Source organism: Jaculus jaculus, chromosome 6, assembly GCF_020740685.1.
Source record: "Jaculus jaculus isolate mJacJac1 chromosome 6, mJacJac1.mat.Y.cur, whole genome shotgun sequence".
Classification (NCBI taxonomy): domain Eukaryota; kingdom Metazoa; phylum Chordata; class Mammalia; order Rodentia; family Dipodidae; genus Jaculus; species Jaculus jaculus.
The window spans coordinates 160,121,753-160,144,635 of NC_059107.1; the positions used below are offsets into that span (position 1 = coordinate 160,121,753).

General features: G+C 44.4%; 1 protein-coding gene across 2 annotated transcripts in view; it reads right to left on the reverse strand.

The window, feature by feature from the left end:
* Pacsin2 (protein kinase C and casein kinase substrate in neurons 2) overlaps positions 1 to 22,883 on the reverse strand; it is a 139,958-nt gene that overhangs the window by 70,651 nt on the left and 46,424 nt on the right. The window contains exon 1 of one of the 2 annotated variants that reach the window (XM_045152497.1): positions 12,257 to 12,275. The exons of the other annotated variant lie outside the window; for it this stretch is intronic. The gene's annotated coding sequence lies outside the window, so the exon portion shown is untranslated. Of the gene's footprint in view, positions 1 to 12,256; positions 12,276 to 22,883 lie in introns of those variants that run through there. 2 annotated transcript variants of the gene reach the window in all.

Here is a 22,883-nt window from a genome sequence, read left to right on the forward strand (position 1 = left end):
AAGGCCATCAGGGCCTCCAGGCTCTCCCCACCCTCCAGCCTCACCGCTTAGCACTGGCGCCTGGGCGGACTGCACACGCCTTTAACCACACACCGTCAGCCTGAGGATACGCTCAGTGATGGGCACCTGCCTACCATGTGCAAGCCCTGGGCTCAATTAACAGACTAACAACAGAAAGATAACAGTCAACATCGAAGACATTCCATCCATGTTCCCCTTAGCTTCATTCTTCATGCATGCTACATGAAGAGACGAGGGAAGGGGAGTATGGAATGTGTGGTGAAAAAGGGCTGAGGCACTGGAACCAGCCCCAGGTTTCATCACACAGTGGGAAAGGGGCACTCCCTGCTGCACAAGGTGGGGGTGGGCTAGATAAGGATTTCTTTAGTTCTACTTCTCTGTTGTTTTAAATATGGAGAAGCAGTATAATGCGAGGGCACCAAGAACACGACAAAGTGTCTTAATGAAACACATTTGATTTTGACTTTGACTTCTCCCACTCCACACACGTAAGCATTGTACACTGACTGCCCGGGCAGCCACACTGCACATTCACCCTAGGGCCCGAAGAACAAGTGCTCACTGATGCTCCACTACATGCGCAGAGTGCAAAGCAGCCCGCCGAGGGATGAAGCGGCTGGAATGCGTCTCAGAATCCCTCCACCAAGGCACACCTGCATGCTGGGTGCACGCCTGCTCCCCTCTCGTGCCTGCTGAGGGTCAGGTGTAGACAGTACGCAGGATGCATATTGGCCAGCTCATCTCTGCCATGACTTCCCTCTCTCTTCAGTGTGTCTTTTCATCCTAACCAAGTACTGAACAAGTGACAGCTGACCACAGGTACCAGAGAGGTGTGTTGCAAAGCAGCAGGGACCTGTTCTGTCAGTTGGGGCCCCTGGACTTGTATATGGCTCCAGTCCCCTCTGTGCCAGTCTTTAAGGGGCAGGGTTATGGCCCACTATTAAGTCCCATAAAGTATTTCCTAAACATGCCTTCTCTTAGGGTACCTGCAAGCTAACCTATTTCTTCCTTAAGCTGCAAGTTTCCCCATCAAGAAATGCATTTAAACCCTAAAAAAAAAGTCACAATGGTCAGATGAGAAGGAGTCTTTTGACAAAAGTAGAAGTTTTATATATATCTATAGAATAGGTCAGGAGGCTATCCTCTATTCAGAAGGACAGAAAATGGGGACATTCACCAAAGACAGACATGAGAGGGAAGAGGGAGAAAGACGTTCTGTCCACTGGGAGCAGGGAGCTATGAGAGCAGCCTTCACAGGAGCTGCAGAAGCAAGTTCCCAAGACCAGACCAGACAAAGGGCATTATTAACTACACTCATGGGTCAGGGCAGCCCAGGTCAACCCCTCCACTTTGAGGCAGCTCCTTCTAGAAGCAGGACTTCCGCTCATACTAACAGCCTCTATGGTCCTTTGTCCACAGGGGGAGTGGCCGTTTTCCCTGTGCAGCTAGGTAGCCATTTCAGAGGTTCTTCCCTACGCCAAGGTCTGACAAAGCAGAACCCTCTAGAAGCCACAACTCTTGCCTTCAGGGTTAGAGCAGCTGCATTGGAAATGAGCTGTGGCAGAGAACATTATCACTACACTGACTCAGGTCAGCTGAGCAGATCGACAAGGTGTCTGAAAATTGCTCCTTTGATTCTTCACAAGCCAAGATCGTCCAGTGTGGTTTAATCACCTCAGGCAAAATAGGAAAGAGGCCTGAGGTTGACACTCAGCTTAAAAGTTGGAATCCAGTCTGCAGAGAGGTCTGTGGACTCTTATGGGATCCAGTCTGTAGTGGAGGCCATGTGGACCCCAACAACTTCAACATAGAGAACAACTTCTAACTAGGGAAGAGTTATGCAAAAACACTGTAGTGACACAAGAAAAGGTGGCTCTGGTTGACACTTCGCTGAGAATTCAATGGCTGGAGAAGCAGGGAAAGGCACCCCAGGGAAAAAAAACTGTGTATCAACAAAAACTGAAAAAACACTCTTCAGGGGTAGGCTAGACATGGAGGGCAAGTCCTAGGACACTGGTGTGGCTGGACTGGGGGCAAGGAATTCACAGCAGCAAGGGAAGAGAGTCAGACAACAGACTGACTCACTCCAGCCACCGCAAAAGGGACTTCTAGCCGGGCATGGTGGTGCACGCCTTTAATCCCACCACTCAAGAGGTAGAGGTAGGAGGACCACTGTGGGTTCAAGGCCACCCTGAGACTACATAGTGAATTCCAGGTCAGCCTGGGTTATAGTGAGACCCTACTTGGTGGGGGGGGGGGGGACATCTACCATCAGTAAAACTAACAGTTCTGGGTCAAAGCCCACCACCACAGGGATGCTGGAAGATATCAGGAAACCACTGCTGCCAGGCCAGGCCATGCCCATCCAAAGCTGTAACCAGGAATGAACTGCCCAATACTTTTCAAGCCATACTATGAAATACACCTGTGAAGTTAAGAAGACCATAGAAACAACATGAGGATTTGGTTTTTAAATCGTGTGCAGGCATCTCTGCATTCAACTCCAAGACTGCTTTCTTAAGAAGCCATTCTATTCATCCACAAGTTCCAGCTGGAGCCAAACAGTCTACTCCAGAGAAGAACACATTGTGGACCTGGTATATGATGCTGCAAACTGACTGCCAGCTTGACAGTGATGTTAAACACAAGCCTTCACATAGACTGGAGTGATGGCTTAGTGGTTAAGGAGTTCATCTGCAAAGCCTAAAGACCCAAGTTTGATTCCCCAGTACTCACACAAGCCAGATGTACAAGGTGACACATGCCTCTGTAGTTTGTTTGCAGTGGCTAGAGGCCTTGGTATGTCCATTCTCTATCTGCCTCTTTCTCTCATTCTCTCTCTCCCTTTCTCTCTCCCCTTTCCCTCTCAAGTTATTTTTTTATTTATTTATTTTTGTTGTTGTTGTTGTTTTCCAGCTAGGATCTCACTCTAGCCCAAGCTGACCTGGAATTTACTATGTAGTCTCAGGGTGGCCTTGAACTCATGGGGATCCTCCTACACCTGTCTCCCAAGGGCTGACATTAAATGCACACGCCACCACATTCAGCATCCTACTCAAGTAATTTTTTTTAATTAAAAAAAAACCTTCACACAACCTGAAGAAGTGTCCAGTAATTTGGAAAAACAAACAAGGAACCCATTTGTCAAGCAACAACCCGCAACAAGCCTAATAGGAGTATTAGAATCAACAACAAAATTACCCTTAATGAGGGAATTAGAAGATTGGAAATCCCTGGTACAAAAGTGACAAGTACAAGTTTTAACTTTGAAGCCTCATTCTTCTCACCTGTACAAGAATAAACAAGGCTGACCTACTTCATGGAGAAAATTATGAGGATTTAAATGACACATTAAGTGTGAATGTCTGTATATATATTAGGCACTCAGAAAATGCCAGTCTCAAAACAAAAAAACAACAGGCTAAAGAGATGCCTTAACCATTAGGGTGTTTACCTGTGAAGCCTAAGGACACAGGTTCCATTGCCAGGACCCATGTAAGCCAGATGCACAAGATGGCACATGCATCTGGAGTTTTGTTTGCAATAGCTAGAGGCCCTGATGTGCCCATTCTCTGTCTCCCCCACCCCACCCCGCCTTCTCATAAACAGAATGTTTTTTAAAAAGTATCCAGACCTCTTCTCTAAAAATAAATCCTGATGGGAAAGAAGACTGCATCATGAGAGTTACAGCCTAGGCTGCAGGTTAGTGAAAAGGAAATTTGAATTCTGTATACTGTGATGACCTCTGGCACCCATTTCAAGTTCAGAATACTCTCCTAGATTCTTAAAGTTTCCCCAAACAAAAAAGTATGCTTAATCAACATAAATCAACATAAAGCTTCATGTTGTGATAGCTAACTCTGACTGTCAATGTGACTGGACTGAGAAATGCCTTAAGAGGACTGACGAGGCACACCTTAGTCTGTTTCCAGAAAACATCAGATCATGAGGGCTCAGAACTAATCGATGGATAAATCTTTTCATGGAGTCCAAATGACAGCATTTTGGGGTAGTGGTAAAGGAAAGGGATGAGTCCTAGGTGGAGAAGAATGGTCAGTGGAGGGCATGTCCTTGGGACAGAATCTGACCCTGGCCTCTTCCTGTATTCCCCTTCTCTCTGCTACTTGTCCACCAAGAAGCAAAGAATGGCTGCCACCACACGGTCCCTCTGCCATGATTGGCTCTGCCCAAACATACGGAGCCAAGAACCTGTGGACTGGCTCCTCTGAAACCATCAGCCAAGATACATGATTCCTTCCCATCACACTGTTTCTGTTAGGTATTTAGCCACAGGGACAAGAAAAGTAACCAACACATGTATGTCTTATGATTCCTCTATGACACAAACAGAAAAATTCTGAGAGCTAAAGAAGATGCTGAAGAGAAATGGAGCCCAGCTGACAGCAAGACAAACTTGTGATAAACACATGCACTCGCATTCAGACCAGCCCAGTACAACATGACTATAGTGCCTACGAGAAGAATCTAGGTCTGCGGTAACTCAGTGGTAGAGCCCTTGCCTTGCATGCTTGAGGGCCTGGTTTAATGTCTACAGAAAGGGAAACAATGTACCTCATCTGGTCAACGTTCCAGCATTTGCTCAAATTCCTAGTGATTTCTGAGCCAGCAACGGCTCTGGGATGTTCATCCGTCCACAGCAAAGCCAGCACTACAGAAGCCTCACAGCCTTGTAAGAGAGTCTCTCAGGCACTGGACAACTGGCACTAAAGCAGGCAGAAGCGAGGGATGCACGGGAAGAAAGGAGATCAAGGAACACTTGCTGACTTAAGTAGGAGATGAGATCATCAATTATACTAACAGCGACAGTAAGCCACTTGAAATGTCTACACACAATAGGTACTAAAAACACAGTACGGAGCTAGAGATGTGGCTCAGCAGTTAAGGCACTTGCCTACAAAGCCAAAAGGCCCAGATTCCGGTCCCCAGTACCCACCTAAAGCCAGACATACAAGGTGGCAAATGCATTTGAAGTTCATTTGCAGCAGCTAGAGGCCCTAGCATGCCCATTTTTCTCTCTCGCTCACTCTCTCTTCTTGAAAATAAATTTAAAAAAAATCATTCTGTTTCTGCTTGCAAATAAATAAATAAGAGGCTGCAGAGATGGCTCTGACTCAATTTCCCCAGTATCCATGAAAAGCCACATGCACAAAGTTGTACATGCATCTGGAGTTCTTTTGCAATAGCTACAGGCCCTAGCATATCCATTCTCTCTCTACTTACAAATATATATATATATTTTAATTTAGCTGGGGAGCTGGATGGGGCGCCACACGCCTTTATTCTCAGCACTTGGGAGGCAGAAGTAGGAGGATCACCATGAGTTTGAGGCCATCCTGAGACTGCATAGTGAATTCCAGGTCAGCCTGGGCTAGATGAGACCCTACCTCAAAAAAATTAATTAATTAATTAATTAAATTAAAAATACAGCGGTAAGTCTAAAATGCTAATTGAGAAACAAAGGTAACTAAATGGGGTAGGGGTGGGCTCAGAAGACATTCCTGGAGCTTGCCCCTGGCCGGCCTGCAGCCTCTCTCTCTTTATGCCCAGTGTTGCCATCCAGCTTACAATATGGCAGCAACAGCACCTTCAAGGATCCTAATAACAAATGCATATTAGACTGTCAGGAGGGAGCCGAGCATGGTGGTGCACACCTTTAATCCCAGCACTTGGGAGGTAGAGGTAGGAGGATTGCCATGAGTTCAAGGCCACCCTGAGAACACATAGTGAATTCCAGGTCAGCCTAGGCTACAGTGAAAGCCTACCTTGAAAACCCAATAAATAGATAAATATATTGCTGAAGACTTCACATACTTGGGCTGCAAGGCCACTGAGAAATCCTGCTGGAACTGAGCTGATAACCTCCTCCATGTAGACCAGCTGACAGAAAGCTGGAAGAAGCAATTCTACATGCAGTTCAATGGGAGAAAGAGATACCACCAGTGAAGATACTCAACAGTGGACAATGCAAGCCTTATAATTGGCCAGCCAGGCCAAATGAGCCAATGGGTGCAATAGTGGCACGTCTGTCATGGTGGAAACCAACTACCTTCCAATTGGACTGGAGGCCTGCTCCATGGGGGAAAACACATCCCCGATACTGAAAACTTAAAACAGGGGTAGTCATGAGCCCTAGGGGTGTAACATCTGCTGATGTCTGGATAAGTGTATATACTATGCTTATCAAACTGCCCAGTAAGCACTTCTCTTAATATTTATACCCTTATATTAATACTACTCTCACTTTGGGTAGAGAATCTTCTCTTTTCAGATGGCAGTGACCTTGGGATGACTCAGAAGGTATCATAGTGCTGGAAAGAAGTGGCTGGAGTACTGAGTAACATCTCGATCACACCTTCCAAGGCTCAGGGTCTAATGAGGAAGAGGTGGCGGAAAGAATGTAAGAGCCGAAGGAAAGGTAGGACTCCTTACAATGTGCTCCCTCCAGACATAAAATGGCCTGGATATCCATGACCTCATAGTGGCTGACACTACCTACACAAGACCATCATAAGAGGAGGAAAAGACCATGACATCAAAATAAAAGAGACACTGATTGAGATGGGGAGGGGATATGATGGAGAATGGAATTTCAAAGGGGAAAGTGGGGGGGAGGGTATTACCATGTGATACTTTTTATAATCATGGAAAATGTTAATAAAAATTGAGAAAAAAAGGAAAAAAAAGTAGCAACTATAAAAAAATAGATAAATACATAAAATGTCAGGAGGGAAGACAGCTCTGCTCTGTTGCATAAAACACTACTCTCTTTGTGTTGGTTGGTTTTTGAAGGCAGAGTCTCACTGTAGCCCAGGCATACCTGGAACTCTGTAGCCTAGGCTGGCCTTGAACTCACAGCAATATGAGTGAGTGCTGGGATTACAGGTGTGAGCCACTGCACTCAGCCATTCTTGGGTTTTAAGAATTATAATAGATACAACCTACCTAAATTAAATCAAAATGAGATTAATCACTTAAATAGACCTATAACAAACATGGAGATCCGAACAGTTATCAATAATCTCCCAACTAAAAAAAAAAAGCCCAGGCCTGGACGGATTCACTGCTGAATTTTACCAGACTTTTAAGGAAGAGCTAACACCATTGCTTCTTAAGCTTTTCCAGGAAATAGAAAAAGAAGGAATTCTACCAAACTCATTCTATGAGGCCAGCATCACCCTGATACCAAAACCAGGCAAAGATAGAACAAAAAAAGAAAATTACAGACCAATCTCCCTCATGAACATAGATGCAAAAATTCTCAACAAAATATTGGCAAACAGAATACAAGAATATATCAAAAAGATCATTCACCCTGACCAAGTAGGCTTTATCCCAGAGATGCAGGGATGGTTCAACATACGCAAATCTATAAATGTAATACATTACATAAACGGTTGAAGGACAAAAATCACATGATCATCTCATTAGACGCAGAGAAAGCATTTGACAAAATCCAACATCCCTTCATGATAAAAGTTCTACAGAGACTGGGAATAGAAGGAACATATCTCAATATAATAAAGGCTACTTATGATAAGCCTACAGCCAACATATTACTAAATGGGGAAAAACTGGAAGCTTTTCCACTAAAATCAGGAACAAGACAAGGGTGTCCACTGTCCCCACTTTTATTTAATATAGTTTTGGAAGTCTTAGCCATAGCAATAAGGCAAGAGACACACATAAAAGGGATACAAATTGGAAAGGAAGAAATCACGTTATCATTATTTGCAGATGACATGATTCTATACATAAAGGACCCTAAAGACTCTACTAGCAAGCTGTTAGAGCTGATCAAAACCTACAGCAATGTAGCAGGATACAAAATAAATACACAGAAATCAGTAGCCTTCATATATGCTAACAACAAACACACAGAGGATGAAATCAGAAAATCACTCCCATTCACAATTGCATCAAAAAAAATAAAGTACCTTGGAATAAACCTAACCAAGGAAGTAAAGAATCTCTACAATGAGAACTTTAAAACACTCAAGCAAGAAATTGCAGAAGACACTAGAAAGTGGAGAAACATCCCTTGTTCCTGGATTGGAAGAATCAATATTGTGAAAATGGCAATCTTACCTAAAGCAATCTACACATTTAATGCAATCCCTATCAAAATTCCAAAGGCTTTCTTCATGGAAATAGAAAAAACAATCCAAAAATTCATTTGGAATCACAAAAAACCTCGAATATCTAAAATAATACTGAGCAACAAAAAAGAGGCTGGTGGTATCACCATACCTGATTTTAACCTATACTACAGAGCCATAGTAACAAAAACAGCATGGTACTGGCACAAAAACAGACATGTAGATCAGTGGAACAGAATAGAGGACCCAGATGTAAGCCCAAGTAGCTATAGCCACCTGATATTTGATAAAAATGCCAAAAATACTCATTGGAGAAGAGACAGCCTCTTCAGCAAATGGTGTTTTGAAAGCTGGATATATATCTGCAGAAGGATGAAAATAGATTCTTCTCTCTCGCCATGCACAAGAATTAAGTCCAAATGGATTAAAGACCTTAACATCAGACCGGAAACTCTGAAACTGCTAGAGGAAAAAGGGGAAACCCTTCAACATATTGGTCTTGGCAAAGACTTTCTGAATACAACCCCAATTGCTCAGGCAATAAAACCACAGATTAACCACTGGGACCTAATGAAATTACAAAGAATTACAATAGATACAAATTTCAAGTACAATTAAGATATTTATGGAGATACTACTCTTCCTGAAGTGCACATATCTGAGAAACTGCTCAAGGAATCGACTCCAAATACATTACATTAGGTAGTAAAACCTCCCCAGGGAAACGGAGGCTGGCTTTGACAGAGTAGGAACCATATGAAGGTCTAAGGACAGTCACCCATTGTTCTTAGCCAGACTCTCTTCATGTCTGATTTCAGTGGGTCTTGAACTCAGTTTTTAGCAGAAATCTTTGGGGGGCTCAGAGTACTAGAGATCAAACCCAGGGTGCCACACATGCTACCACCAAGCTTATATCCCAGGCCCAGCAAAGACTATCTTTAAGTATTCTAGAAAGTTGTGAATAAATCCCAATTTTTATGAATTAAATCATTTCTTTTAAATTCTACATTACATTTATTTTTAAATTTTTTTCTCATGTTTGTAAAAACGGTTCGATCCATCTCAAAAGTTACTGACTTGTCAGGGGCTGGGCATGGTGGTACATGTCTTTATCCCAGCACTCTGGAGGCAGAGGCAGGAAGATGGCTGTGAATTCAAGGCCAGCCTGGCCTAGAATGAGACTACCTTGAAAAAAATCAAAAACACAAAAGAATTCTCAGGGGAGATGGCTTAGTGGGTGTACAGTACTTGCTACACAAGTGGGACCGTCTAAGCCTGGATGCATACCCAGGACCCACACAAAGCCATATGCAATGGTGAGCATCTGTAATCCCAGCCCTCCTACAGGGAGATGAGAGGCAGAGACAGGGGAATCCTGACGCTTGCAGGTAACCAGTCTGGTGTTCACCGTGGTAAATAGAGACCCTACCTCAAACAGGGGGCGAACCACACACATGTCATAGCACACCCATATCCACATTCACATACACAAAGATTTAAAAAAAAAATGGGTGTGGTGGCACATGCCTTTAATCTCAGCACTCAGAGGCAGAGGTAGGAGGATCACTGTAAGTTCAAGGCCAGCCTGGGACTACATAGTGAATTCCTGGAGTAAGACCCTACCTCAGGGAGGGCGAGGGGGGAGTATTATTCCCAATACAGGAATTAAAATACTGAAATACTGGGAAGCAGTATATATATATTTTTTTCTTCAGTATTTCATTTCTTTTTTTTAATTTTTATTAGCATTTTCCATGATTATAAAAAAAAATCCCATGTTCATTCCCTCCCCCCACCACACTTTCTCCTTTGAAATTCCATTCTCCATCATATTACCTCCCACAGTATATTTTTTAATCCTAAAAAATTCTCTTGCACAGAAGAACTGAGTACATATCCCTCTCTCTTTTATTAAAAAAAATTATTCATTTATTTGAGAGAGAAAGAGGGAGGGAGAGATGGAGAGAGGGAGAGAGAGAATGGGTGCGCCAGGGCCTCCAACCACTGCAAATGAACTCCAGATGCATGTGCCCCCTTGTGTAGCTGGCTTACGTGGGTCCTGGAGAATCAAACCGGCATCCTTTTTACAGGCAAACACCTTAACTGCTAAGCCATCTCTCCAGCCACATGTTCCTCTTTTACTAGCTGTGAGCTTACAGATAAAATAATTAGGGTCTCTTGGTTGGGACCCAATTTAGAAGACAAGCAGGAAATAAAATAGAGACCTCCTTATTTTTAGTAAATAAAAAGTCTCTGCCAAAGGCAGAAATGCCAGTGTCCTTCACACTGACAAGGTACTGCATTATACATTATGTTCCATATTACTCTACAGTATTCATTATACGTCTATGACAAGTACTGCTTACTGGGAAATGGTTACTGAGTAAAAGCTATTTGAAAATGAAACAAAGTCATCAACAGAAAAGGCCAACTATTCTTGGGGCTGGGAAAGTAGCTTAGTGGTAGGGCACATGAGCCCTGGGTTCAGCTGGGCGGGGGGAGGTACCTTTAGAGGTAGTACTGTTGAGAAAACAGATTACTATCATGGAAAAGGTAATGACCTAAAAAGCAGGAGACTTGGGTTCCAAACTCAGCTAACAAGTTGTATGACCTTGAACAAATCACTACACTTTTCAATCTCAAGTCCTCGGTCACAATGAGGGGGCCTTGGCCACATCCACTTCTATAGCCATTACAACACGAAATACCATATCCCACCAATGAAATTCTACCACCAAAGTAAATGAGCAAGGGTCAAATGAAAAGAAAGGAACAATAACAAAGGTTTATTCTTTCTGGCAATGAATCTCACACCTGCAAGACATGTTTCATGTTGAAGCTATGAACTCTCTTCATTAATTCCACAAGCGTGGCATTGCAGCTCATCTATAACAGTAAGATAGTTTGTTGGGGTCTAAAGAAAGAGCTATTCAAAGCTCTAAGAGCAAAAGCAAACCTGGTAGGTCTAGTGAGGTCTAAAAAGCATGTCTTACTTATACTTTGAAGGTTTCTAGAAACCTCTCCTACATGACACAGAAAGTATTGCAGTCATATACAAACCACAGTGGGTAACGACCTAACAAGAAGCCAGGCTTCAGTATGAGGCACATCCGCAGTGGCACAGCACTTTCTGGAGATCAGCAGGGAATGTCTTCTACCTTGGTAACTTTCCTGGCAATAGGCAATCCAGGAAGTACAGTTCACTTAGTAGTGGGTCTGTCACCTACACATCCAGAGGTTTTAACCTTCTAATTATGATTTCAGAGGGAGGAAGGAATCTTAAGTTTTCAATTCCTGAATATACTTCTAAGTTAGAGTAAATGTATGTAAAGCCATTTAGTTATTAAAACAATTTATATTTTGATATCCAGTAAGAGCAAAGTTTCTAGTGCCGACCCTCAGAGACAAGGGCACAGAGTCTGAAGAGAGAAATAAGAAAGAGCTGACTCAGGGCAAGGAGGGGTTCTCCAGCAAGCAGAATGCAGTCATGGAATCTGCCGCCAACCCCCCCCCCCCCAGACCACACACACACACACACACACACACACACACACACACAGAGCCCAAAGAGCGATTACAGTCAACTGTAAAGGTTCATTCACTGATTTTTCCCCCTCCAGGCTCCATTACATGTCTGTAGATTAATTCGGGCTTTTAGGAAAGGAAACGGCATAATAAGCATGCTGTCTTACAGTGACATAAACAATAATCCTCTATGAACTCTATTAACAGCTAACTCAAGTAACTCATTTAGCTATCTGGCAAAAAAATAAAAAAGGATTCCACTGGAGGTATGCAAGCTATTTTACCACAAGAGGAAGTTACTCTGTTTTGAAAAGAAGCATGCACACGTATGTTAAACGAGTCAAAATTCTAAAGCACAAGCTTTTTACTGTTCAGGTAAAAATCTGTTCACCAGAAAAACCATCACTCCTGACAGCTTCTCAACACATGCTGGGCAAAACATTACACATTGGTTAACATCCAACTGGCTGAACACTCCATCAAAAACTAGGTGGGCTTACTTAATAAGGTGAAACTGCTGTTAAATCAGCGGTTTTAGAATTGCTTTTAGAGAAAAACAATTCTGCGAAAATTGCACTTTCTGAAAGACCAACCTTAAAGAGCACACTCACGTCTCTGTCAAATGCTGCTTCGGCCACGGAACTTTGCGGACCAGCTTTGGTACCTGCCTCTTTCCCACCCTGCTGCTGTGTCTGACCTCCCTCTCCCAGCCGGGCTCTCCCAGCACATTTCATCATTTCCTGTTGGCTGCCGAGATAAGGTCATTCCCTTACACTGCTGCATTCACTGTACAGGCACCAGGTTTGGACGGCTCAGCTTGCTCCTGCCATCACAGAAGAGCCCTCTTTTCAGAAAGTGGCCCCAGAAATCTCAGCATTTCCATGGAAAACCAGGTCTCTCAACAAATTCTCATTGTTCCCCCAATCAATTTGAAAGTAGACCATTTATACTCAGTACATATGCTTAGATTTCTTCTTGCATTTGGAATCTTTGTACTTGAAGAAGAGAAGAAGGGAGACACAGTCTGTGTGTAAGGAGTCGGGTGCAAAGCAGCCCATGGGCTGGAGCTTGCTCGCTGGCTCACCATACACTGCCCTCCACGCGGAACACAACTTCTCTCCACGCTGCACGCACCAGCGCAAAATAGCTCGTTAGTGTAAGGTGATGCAGGAGACAGGATGGAAGACTGACGGAGGTCGGAGACCCTGGAGATGGGTTAGCGGTCAACAGTGTAACTGTCTCCTAAAGCAGGGCATACAAATATGCTAGGGGATCAGAGTAAAAACAACAACCAAAGAAAACATTCATTTCATCCTGACCAAGAACGGAAGAACTGACAACTCAACTTCAGGGGGAGAGAGGTGCTCCCGTTCTAAGACGCCTGTGCAGACAGGAGTGCTCAGCTCAGGAGCTCAACTGGACAGTCTGAACCCAGAACAAGGAAAAGGGGAGGGGCAGGCAGGGGGGATTGCAGAGAGCTTTTGAGTAGTGTTCTTGTTCTTCTTTCTTTCTTTATGAGGGGGGAGGGGCCAATGTGCCACCTTGCGTGTCTGGCATTACACACTTACTGGGGAATCAAATCCAGGCACACAGGCTTCACAAGCAAGTGCCTTTAACCACCTCCCGGCCCCATGTTCTGGTTCTTGAACTCTTCACAATGTGTGTTCATGTGAAAATTCACTGGTAGGCACACTTGTGATCTGGGCACTTTTATGTAAGCATACTCTTTGCCAATAAAGTTTCAACATTATATACAATATCAAAAATTACAAACACAAGAAAAATAGATATTGCAACTAATCTGTAAAGAAAAACAAGAAACCAACATTTCAAAGGTTCAGTTTTCCCAAAGTACCCTCCCCAGAAGATTAGTTCTGACCCCATCCCCATAGCCAACTAAGATGTAACACTGAAGTGGCAATGGCTGGAAAAGGGTCACTTCAGGATGGTTCCTATCTTAAACAAGCCCAAGAGTAAACACCACACATACAGCAAAATCAACTATGTAACTGACAAAAAACTGACTGCAAGGAGAAATTATACTCCATGAATAGACAGCATTTTATTTTATTTTTCTCAATTTTTATTAACATTTTCCATGATTATAAAAAATATCCCATGGTAATACCCTTCCCCCCCCCACTTTCCCCTTTGAAATTCCAGTCTCCATCATATCCCCTTCCCATCTCAATCAGTCTCTCTTTTATTTTGATGTCATGATCTTTTCCTCCTCTTATGATGGTCTTGTGTAGGTAGTGTCAGACACTATGAGGAATAGGCTGCATTTTGCCAGTGGTTTTGATACACATATTCATTCAAAAGTGTCATTGAGCCAGGCATGGTGACACACACCTTTAATCCCAGCACTCAGGCAGAGGTAGGAGGATTGCTGTGACTTCAAGGCCAGCCTAAGACTACATAATAAATTCCAGGTCAGCCTGAGCTACAGTCAGACCCTACTTCAAAAAAAATAAACATGTCATTAAGAACGGGGATCTGGCCGGGCTGGTGGCACATGCCTTTAATCCCAGCACTTGGGAGGCTGGGAGCCAGAGTTAGGGAGATCACTGTGAGTTCAAGGCCACCCTGAGACTACACAGTGAATTCCAGGTCAGCCTGGGCTAGAGTAGGACTCTACCTCAAAAAAAAGGGGGGGGGGGAACCTAGGGGACTAGGGGAATGGATCTGTTGGTAAAGCACTTGGACCTAAATTTTTGGATCCTTACACCCACATTAATGCCTTATTGGCCTGTAATCCCATTACTGGGAAGGTGGAGTCAAGCAGATCCCTAGTGTGAACTGGCTAGGTAGACTACCTAAATCAGTAAGGTCTGGGTTCAAAGAGAGACCCTGTGTCAATAAACAAGATGGAGGGCAACTGAGAAAGAGGTTCACCTGCATACACATATGCCCACACACCTAAGAACAGGCATACAAAAATAACATGCCCAAACACACACATATATGTTTTAAAAGTCTTCTATTTTTTCCTTATAACACAGAATAGGTTAGAAGAATCTCTTCCCAAGATCAAGTGCTTGGAAATGTTGTGGTGGAGGATTGGGAAGATGGCGCAATGGGAACAGCACTTGCTGTGCAAGTCTAAGGGCCTGAGTTCGATTCCCAAAGCTGCATGTAGCCATGTAAACCCACGATTCCCAGCACCAAAGGGGGTGGAGACAGAAAGATTGCTGGGACTCAACTGTCAGCCAATCTAGCCAAAAACTAGTGAGCTCCAGGTTCAGTGAAAAGAGCTTGTCTCGTGGAAATAAGGAAGACAAGTTGTAATAAAGACACCTGACATCCTCCTCTAGCTTCTGCACATGTGAGCAGAGGGTGCACATATCTACATATATGCATAACACACACACACATACTACATACTATATACACATACAAAAGAAAGAAAAATTTCAATTTATTTATTTGAGAGGGGGAGACGGAGAGAGGCAGAGGGAGAGAAAGTGAGTGAGTATGGGTATGTCAAGGGCCTTCTGCAAACAAACTCCAGACATATGTGCCACTTTGGGCATCTGGCTTTATGTGGGTTCTGGGAATTGAACTCAGGCTGTCAGGCTGTCAGGCTTTCAAGCGCCTTTAACCACTGAGCCATCCCCAAAAGGAAGAAATTTAATAGAAAAATATAAGAAAAGCAAAGACCACAACATGAGATTATCACCTACCATGTGATAATTTATACTATTTGGAAAATTGCTGTTCTGTCTCCTCATTGCATGCTACCTGCTAAAGAAGCAGAGACGACACACGCTCCTGTCTTCTACGACAGCTCAGCCAAAGCAACTGGATCATTACAGAGGGGCACATGCTAGGGCACCAGCTCGACCACACCTGGTGAGCATTTATGCCAGCAAGAAAGCAGCAGCAATGGAGTTCTGATGAAGCAAACTGTCTATTTGTCTTCATGAAACTACATGTCAGAAACATACTTGGGACACATGATCATGGGTAGACAATAACTGCAGCCAAACACATTTCTTCCCTTTGTTGAAAGAGCCTCATGTCCTTCCTCCATCCCTCCCCATGGTGCTGGAGATCAAACCCAGGGCCTTGCTCATGCCAGGCCAGCACTTTACCAGAGTGGAAATTCCAATCCTCTGTGTTTTTATATAATCCAATATGGGCTATTAAATAAACATATGTAGAGAGCTGACTTTATTTCTGGTTGACAAAGAAAATAAGCCATGGAGGAAAGCACTGTTAGCTCCTTTTCTAGGTGAAACTGATAATGTACAGAGAGGCTCTGTAACTTGCCCATTGACTGACTGCTAGTTCAGAAGAGGTGGGACTTAATTAGCCCAGAATTGCAGCCACGCTCCAGGATCTCTCTGACTCAGCCTCCAGGAAGGGTCAGAACTAGCACTCAGACACAAGTACTGCTTCGTAAAAACGCAGACAGCAGTAAGAGACCATCCATTGCGCTGGAGGCACCTTCTCTCAACTCATGTCAGCCACATTTCGCCAGTGGGTTCGAGTCAGGAAAAGTGGCCCCTGGCAAGAACAGCCTGGGGACATAGGTCAGTGGTGGCACTCAGGGCCTAGAATGCACAAAGCCTTGACTCAATCCCAAACATCTGGAGGTGGGGGGGGGGGCTGGATAAGGCAGTTCTGCTCTCTGGGCAAGGATAGCCCCCCTCACCCCACCCACAGTAGCCCTAGGACAGACAGCGCTCTAGAACCCACCTGCTAGCACGTCAGACGTGTCATGTGGGCATGTCATGTCACAGGTGCCCCAACTGGTATTTCCAGCTCTCATCTGGATTCTGTCACCACAGATCTGAAACCACTGGGCACTCATTCAACAAACATTACTGCTAGACAGTGCTTGGGGACTTAGCACCGCAGAGCTGAAGTAGCCAAGGTCCCTGCTCTGGATTGGCCTACAGTGTATGGACTGAGCAGAGTGTAAATAAACTATAATTATGGGCTGGAGAGATGGCTTAGCAGTTAAATGCTTGCCTGTGAAGCCTAAGGACCCTGGTTCAAGGCTCAATTCCCCAGGACCCACATTAGCCAGATGCATAAGGGGGTGCACATGTCTGGAGTTCGGTTGCAGTGACTGGAGGCCCTGGCGCACCCATTCTCTCCCTCTCTATCTGCCTCTTTCTCTGTCTGTTGCTCTCAAATAAACAAATAAAAATAAACAAAAAAATTCTAAATAAATTACAAGTCCCAAGTACTGAGGGTCACAGCAAACAAAGGGAAAAGTGACCCAATGTGGGAAGGGTCAGGAAGGCTTCCTAAAGAAGGGGACATGGATTGGTTCCCTAAGAGCCTGCTGCCAGCTCAAACGCAGTGGATTAAGGCAAGAGAAAAAAAATAAAAACAAGAGTCCATCAAGTCAAGCAGACTACCACTGCTGCCCATGCCTTGGTCCTCGCTGCATGCTGGACACTCACACAGCTGCACACTAATTCAAGCCTTAGCCTAACTCTACCACATGGGGACAAGGACTGAAAATGGCTACTTCTTTATACCATGTGTTTGGTTACAACTGTCACATGGTAAAAACAGCTGAGGTTCACCAAGCTGTTTCTGTTGTTGTTGTTTTTGTTGTTGTTTTATGTAGGGTCTCACTCTAGCCCAGGGTGACCTGGAATTCACTATGTAATCTAAGGGGACCTTTAAGTCACAGCCTCCCAACTTCTGGGATCAAAGGTGTGCACCAAGCTGTTTTAAGACTCCTGAAGGCTGGGGATATAGCATGCATGAAGTCCTGGGTTCGACCCCAGCACCACATAAACCAGGACTGGTAGCACACAGGAAAACCCAGGGCCAGAAGTGGAAGCAGGAGGATCAGAAGTTCAAGGTCATTTTTGGCAAGTTCAAGGCCATCCTGAGCTACCTGAAACTGTCTCCAAAAACAAAAAGCCTATATGATTAGTACTACAGTCCCTATTTTACAGGAAGAGCAGCCATTACAGAGAGGTTGAGCAACCTGTGAAAGGTCACTCCACTATAAAGACAACAGGATTCAAACTCAGGCCTACCTGTACTTTCAAAGTCTATCTTCTTTTTATCACACTCATGCCTCCTATGGAACTGTATTTGTGAGAAAACCTTGAATATTTGGTAACAAGTCATTTTATATGGGAAAGAACAAATTTTCCATGTTATAATATCTCAACTAGTCTCTTATTCTAATACTGCCTCAACTTTTTTTTTTTTTTTTTGAAGGTAGGGTCTCACTTAGCCCAGGCTGACCTGGAATTCACTATGTAGTCTCAGGGTGGCCTTGAACCACAGCCAGGTTAAAATTCCACATTTAAAATGTAAATTTCACTGGTCCAGTAGTGGTGCATGCCTTTAATCCTAGCACTAGGAGGCAGAGGTAGGAGGCTCTCTCAGTTCAAGGTCAGCCTGGGCTGAAGTAAGGCCCTACCACCAAAAAACAAATGAAAATAAAAAACATCTAGGCATGGTGGTACATGCCTTTAATCCCAGCACTTGGAAGACAGAGGTAGGAGTATTGCTGTGAGTTCAAGGACAGCCTGGAACTATAGAGTGAGTTCCAGGTCAGCCTAGGCTACAGTGAGACCCTACCTTGAAAAAATAATAAATAAAATGAGGGCTAGAGAAATGGCTTAGAGGTTATGGCACTGCCTGCAAAGCCTAAGGACGCAAGTTTAATTCCCAAGGACCCATGTAAGCCAGATGCACAAGGCGGCACATATCTGGAGTTCATCTATAGAGACTGGAGGCCCTGGCGTGCCCATTCTCTCTCTATTACTCTCTCTCTCTCTCTCTCTCTCTCTTTAATAGATAAATAAAAATAAAATTTAAAAAAATGAACTGAAACATAAACTTCAATAGTATTTAGTATATTCACTGATATATATAACCACCACTATCAATTTTAGGACATTTGCTTTAACTTTTTAAAATTTTTATTTATTTATTTAAGACAGAGAGAAAGAGAGGAAAAATGAGTGCACCAGGGCCTTCAGCCACTGCAAATGAACTCTAGATGCATGCGCCACCTTGTGAATCTGGCTTATGTGGTGGGTACTAGGGAATCAAACCTGGGTCCTTTGGCTTTGCAAGCAACCACTTTGACAGCTAAGCCATCTTTCTAGCCCTACCTATTTTATTAGCACATGCACGTGAAGGGCAGAGGACAAGTTCTTATGTCATCCTCAGGAATGTCACCCGCCTCCTTTGGGACAAGGTCTCTCATTTTAAACTAGCCAGCAAGCTCCAGGGATCTTCCTGTCTCTGCCTCCTCAGCACTAGGATTAAAGGGACCTGCCATTCTGCTTGGCACTTTATGCTGTATACTAAGGATCAAACTCAGGGCCCATTCTTGCAAGGCAAGCACTTTACTAATTGAACTATCTTATCAGCCCAATTTTAGGATATTTTTATCACAAAAATAACCTATCCACTACCCCCAAGCCGCCCATCTCCTACAATGGGATTCGTTAAGTGGTTAGTAGAACACTGCATTTTGCAGTTCTGGGCTTTGGCTCTTCTCCACTGGGCTACAGCTCAAGTTGAGGCAGGAGAGAGCAAGGGAAAGCAGGACCTGGCAGCAGCAGCTGGAGCTGGAAGTGGGGTGGGAGGGGATGGAACATGTGGCAGCCCAGTCTGGACAGGCCCCACAGGTCCCATGTATCTGAGACCTTAAACTCAGCAACCCCAAAATGGAGAGCCCCTCTGATGACAAGGCCTTACACCCTTGGGAACTCCAGTCTCCACATCTCCAGAAGGGAAACAGCAAGACCTTATCAACTGCCGTGAGCATGTCACGGGGGGTGGGGGTGTTAATGGGGTAACCCATATAAATTATTCTAAATCTATTTAAAGATTTACAAATCTATTCAAAGATTTACAAAACTCACAGCTTTGACTCTCCCCAAACCCAGCTACTTATTAGTCCAGCCCTCCTCAAATTCTGTGAAAACTGGTGAGGTGGAGAACTACAAGAAAACCACACAACCACTATTTCATAAATATGCATGCACATGTGTACAGATGACAGTAAAGTCAAAGTGAAACTGTCCAGGGGAACAAGGAGTCAGTGAAAGGGGAGACTGGTGAGAAAGGGGAGGGTATCAGCGTAAAGGGGGAGTACGCTCAAAATATATGAGATACTTGCATGACCATGGCCCTTTGTAACCCACCACGATATCAATTAAAAATCCATTATAGTGAACTAGTAAATGAACCTCCTGCAGAGTGCTCACCTTCCCTATCACACATTTTCATACAAGACATCAAACCCCTCAACACATGTCATAACATGTACAGAAAACTGCTCAGCAATAAAAAGAACGAGCTACCAGTGGATGCGACATGGTGAGTCACAAATTTTTGTTTGTTTGTTTCTTTTGTTTTTTAAGGTAGGGTCTCACTCTAGTCCAGGCTGACCTGGAATTCACTATACAGTCTTGTGGTGGACTCAAACTCACAGCTATCCGCCTACCTCTGCCTTCTGAGTGCTGGGATTTAAAGGCGTGTGCCACCACGCTGATAAAAAGCCATAGGTAAAAGATCATATACTATGTCTGTGTATGTGAAAATGCAAAACTACAGTGGCCAGATATGATATTACATCCCTGTCTGTCAGTACTCAGGAGGCTGAAGCGAGAGGATCCCAACTTGGTGTCCAGCCTGGGCTATATGGCCAGATTTGGCCTCAACAACCACCTCTATAGCGACAGACCAATGTTTGGAAGGCTAGAAGATGGTGCAAGGACTAATGAAAAAGTCACAAGGCATTTGGGACCAGGACAACACTGTTTTGACTGGACACAACTGACAAAGTTATACTCATCTATCAATGTCCGTAAATGAATACACTTGGTTATATGCAAATTAGTACCAGTGAAGAAGGGAGGAAAGGAGGGAAAGAGGAAGTGAAAAGAAGAAAAAAAGGAAAAGACAAAAAGCCCACCATAGAAGTCCAGTTGCTGGGACTGGAGAGATGGCTTAGCAGTTAAGCACTTGCCTATGAGGCCTAGGTTCAAGGCTCGATTCCCCAGGACCCATGTTAGCCAGATGCACAAGGGGGTGCTCACATCTGGAGTTCGTTTGTAGTGGCTAGAGCCCCTGGTGCACCCATTCTCTCTCTCTCTCTCTCTCTCTCTCTCTCTCTCTCTCTCTCTCTCTCTCTGCCTCTTTCTCTCTTTGTCTGTTCACTCTCAAATTTAAAAAAAAAAAAAAAATCCAGTTGCTTCTTGCCAGGCCCCATCTCTGCAGCCTGATGTGGAAGACACTGGCCATGACCTGCATCACAGAGTGCCTGAGTGAAGAACTGAAACTCCATGACATTTTAGCCTGTGTACTTTATTGAGACTCAAATCTTAAGTCCTTTGTCCCTTACCACACAATGACTTCTGATGACCCAAAAGGCCCACTTGCTAGCCAGCTTCACTGGTTCTCGCCATGACCACTGCAACACAGCCCTGCAGTGCCGGTGGAGGGACTTGAAGTGCAGGCTTCAGTGACAGATTTCGATGGTGGCCAGGCAGCCAAGGAAGGCGCTGACTTACTAGTTTGTCTTCAAACAATAAGTAAACATTGAGTTTTGTGAAACCTATTTATTAACAAATGGGGTCAGGTACAAACATCATAATGGAGGCTGGAGCATAGCTGCTAATTTCAAATCCTATCCATTAGCTTTTCATATCCAGAACCAAGATGTACCTAGAGTCACCCTGTCTTATTCCTCCTACAATTTACCGTGAAAAGGAATACACCATGCCAAATTTCTAACTCTACTAAAGAGTGTGCCAGGGCAAAGCTGAGCTAAGTACCAGTTCTATCTTTAGCACAATTTAAAAAAAAAAAAAAAAAAAAGGTAGAACCCCTTACATAAGCTTCTTTGCTTTTCTGGAAGTTGTCCAAAAGTGAAAAAAAGAAAAAAAGAAGAAGCGACCATTCTAATTTTTAAAGCGCAAGCTGCAGAGAAGTCAAACCCTCGCGGCACCAATATGACAGGCTGTGCTACTTTTCTTATGCAGCTCAGAAAACCCTGTGCCATCAGGAGAGCAGCCCGGAGTTGCCATCAGGGCGTCTCTGGCCAACGGGACACGACAGCTTATGTCCTCTTTGAGTGACACACCGACGATGGAAAGCGGCCTCGGAGGGGTGACCTGAAGGTCAGAAGGGAATGAGCATGGCTCCAAGAGTCCAGAACTTTCAGAAGTGAAGGAGGGGCTGTGCTGCATCCATGTTTTATTGGTATAGCTCTTCATGCTCACTCACTTGTATTTTAATTCACCCTTCTACAGTTTGAATGGCCCCACAGGTCCACGTGTTAAAAGCCTGGTCCCCATTGTGGTGCTACTAAGAGTGTGTAGAAACTTTTAGGAGGTGGGAGCTCTTCTAGGCAAGGGGAAATGGCAGCCAAAGAGAACATGAGATGCCAGGCTCGTTTTCTCTCTTGCATCCCAGCCATCAGCTGAGTGTCTTCCACTCCGCCGCACACTCCCACCATGACGCGCCCCACCACAAACCCAAAGCAACAAGGGCAGCCGTGACGGAAACCTCTAACTCTGTAAGCCACAATCAGCCTCCTCCTACGCTGACTGTAGGGAGCACTTATGACAGATCAGGAAAGCTCACTAGCACTCTGACACATTTACTCAGCAGTGACAAGTGGAATTAGTCCTAGTCCTGGCCTTAAGCAGCTTCAAGTCTATTATGGCAGATGGAAGTGACAAGCGCTGCATCAGACCTAAGCCAGGAGCCCATCTAGGGCACATGGTGAGGAAGGAGGTGGCACTACCCAGAGGGAGGACCCAACTGAGTCACCTTTAGTGCCACCCCCTCCTCTGCTGCGGCTTCCTCCTCTTGCAAGGAAGCGTAGGACACTCCCAACTCACTTGGCACATGTCTTTTACTAGAGAAGGAAAAGCAACCAACACAAAGCTACCATCCTTATTTTACACTCTAAGAACATCAAAAAAGAAAGAAAGGGCTGGAGAGATGGCTTTGCAGTTAAGGCACTTGCCTACAAAGCCAAAGGACCCAGGTGAGATTCCCCAGAACCCATATAAGCCAGATGCACAAGGTGGCACATGTGTCTGGAGTTCACTTGCAGTGGCTGAAGGCTCTGATGTGCCCACTCTCCCCCAGCCCAAATAAATCAAAGAAAGAAGTCGAACATGGCGGCTGTTGTAGTCAGGTTCTCATTGCTGGTAGAAACCACTCAATTAATAGCAGGTTGTGGGGAAAAAGGGTTATTTTGGCTTACAG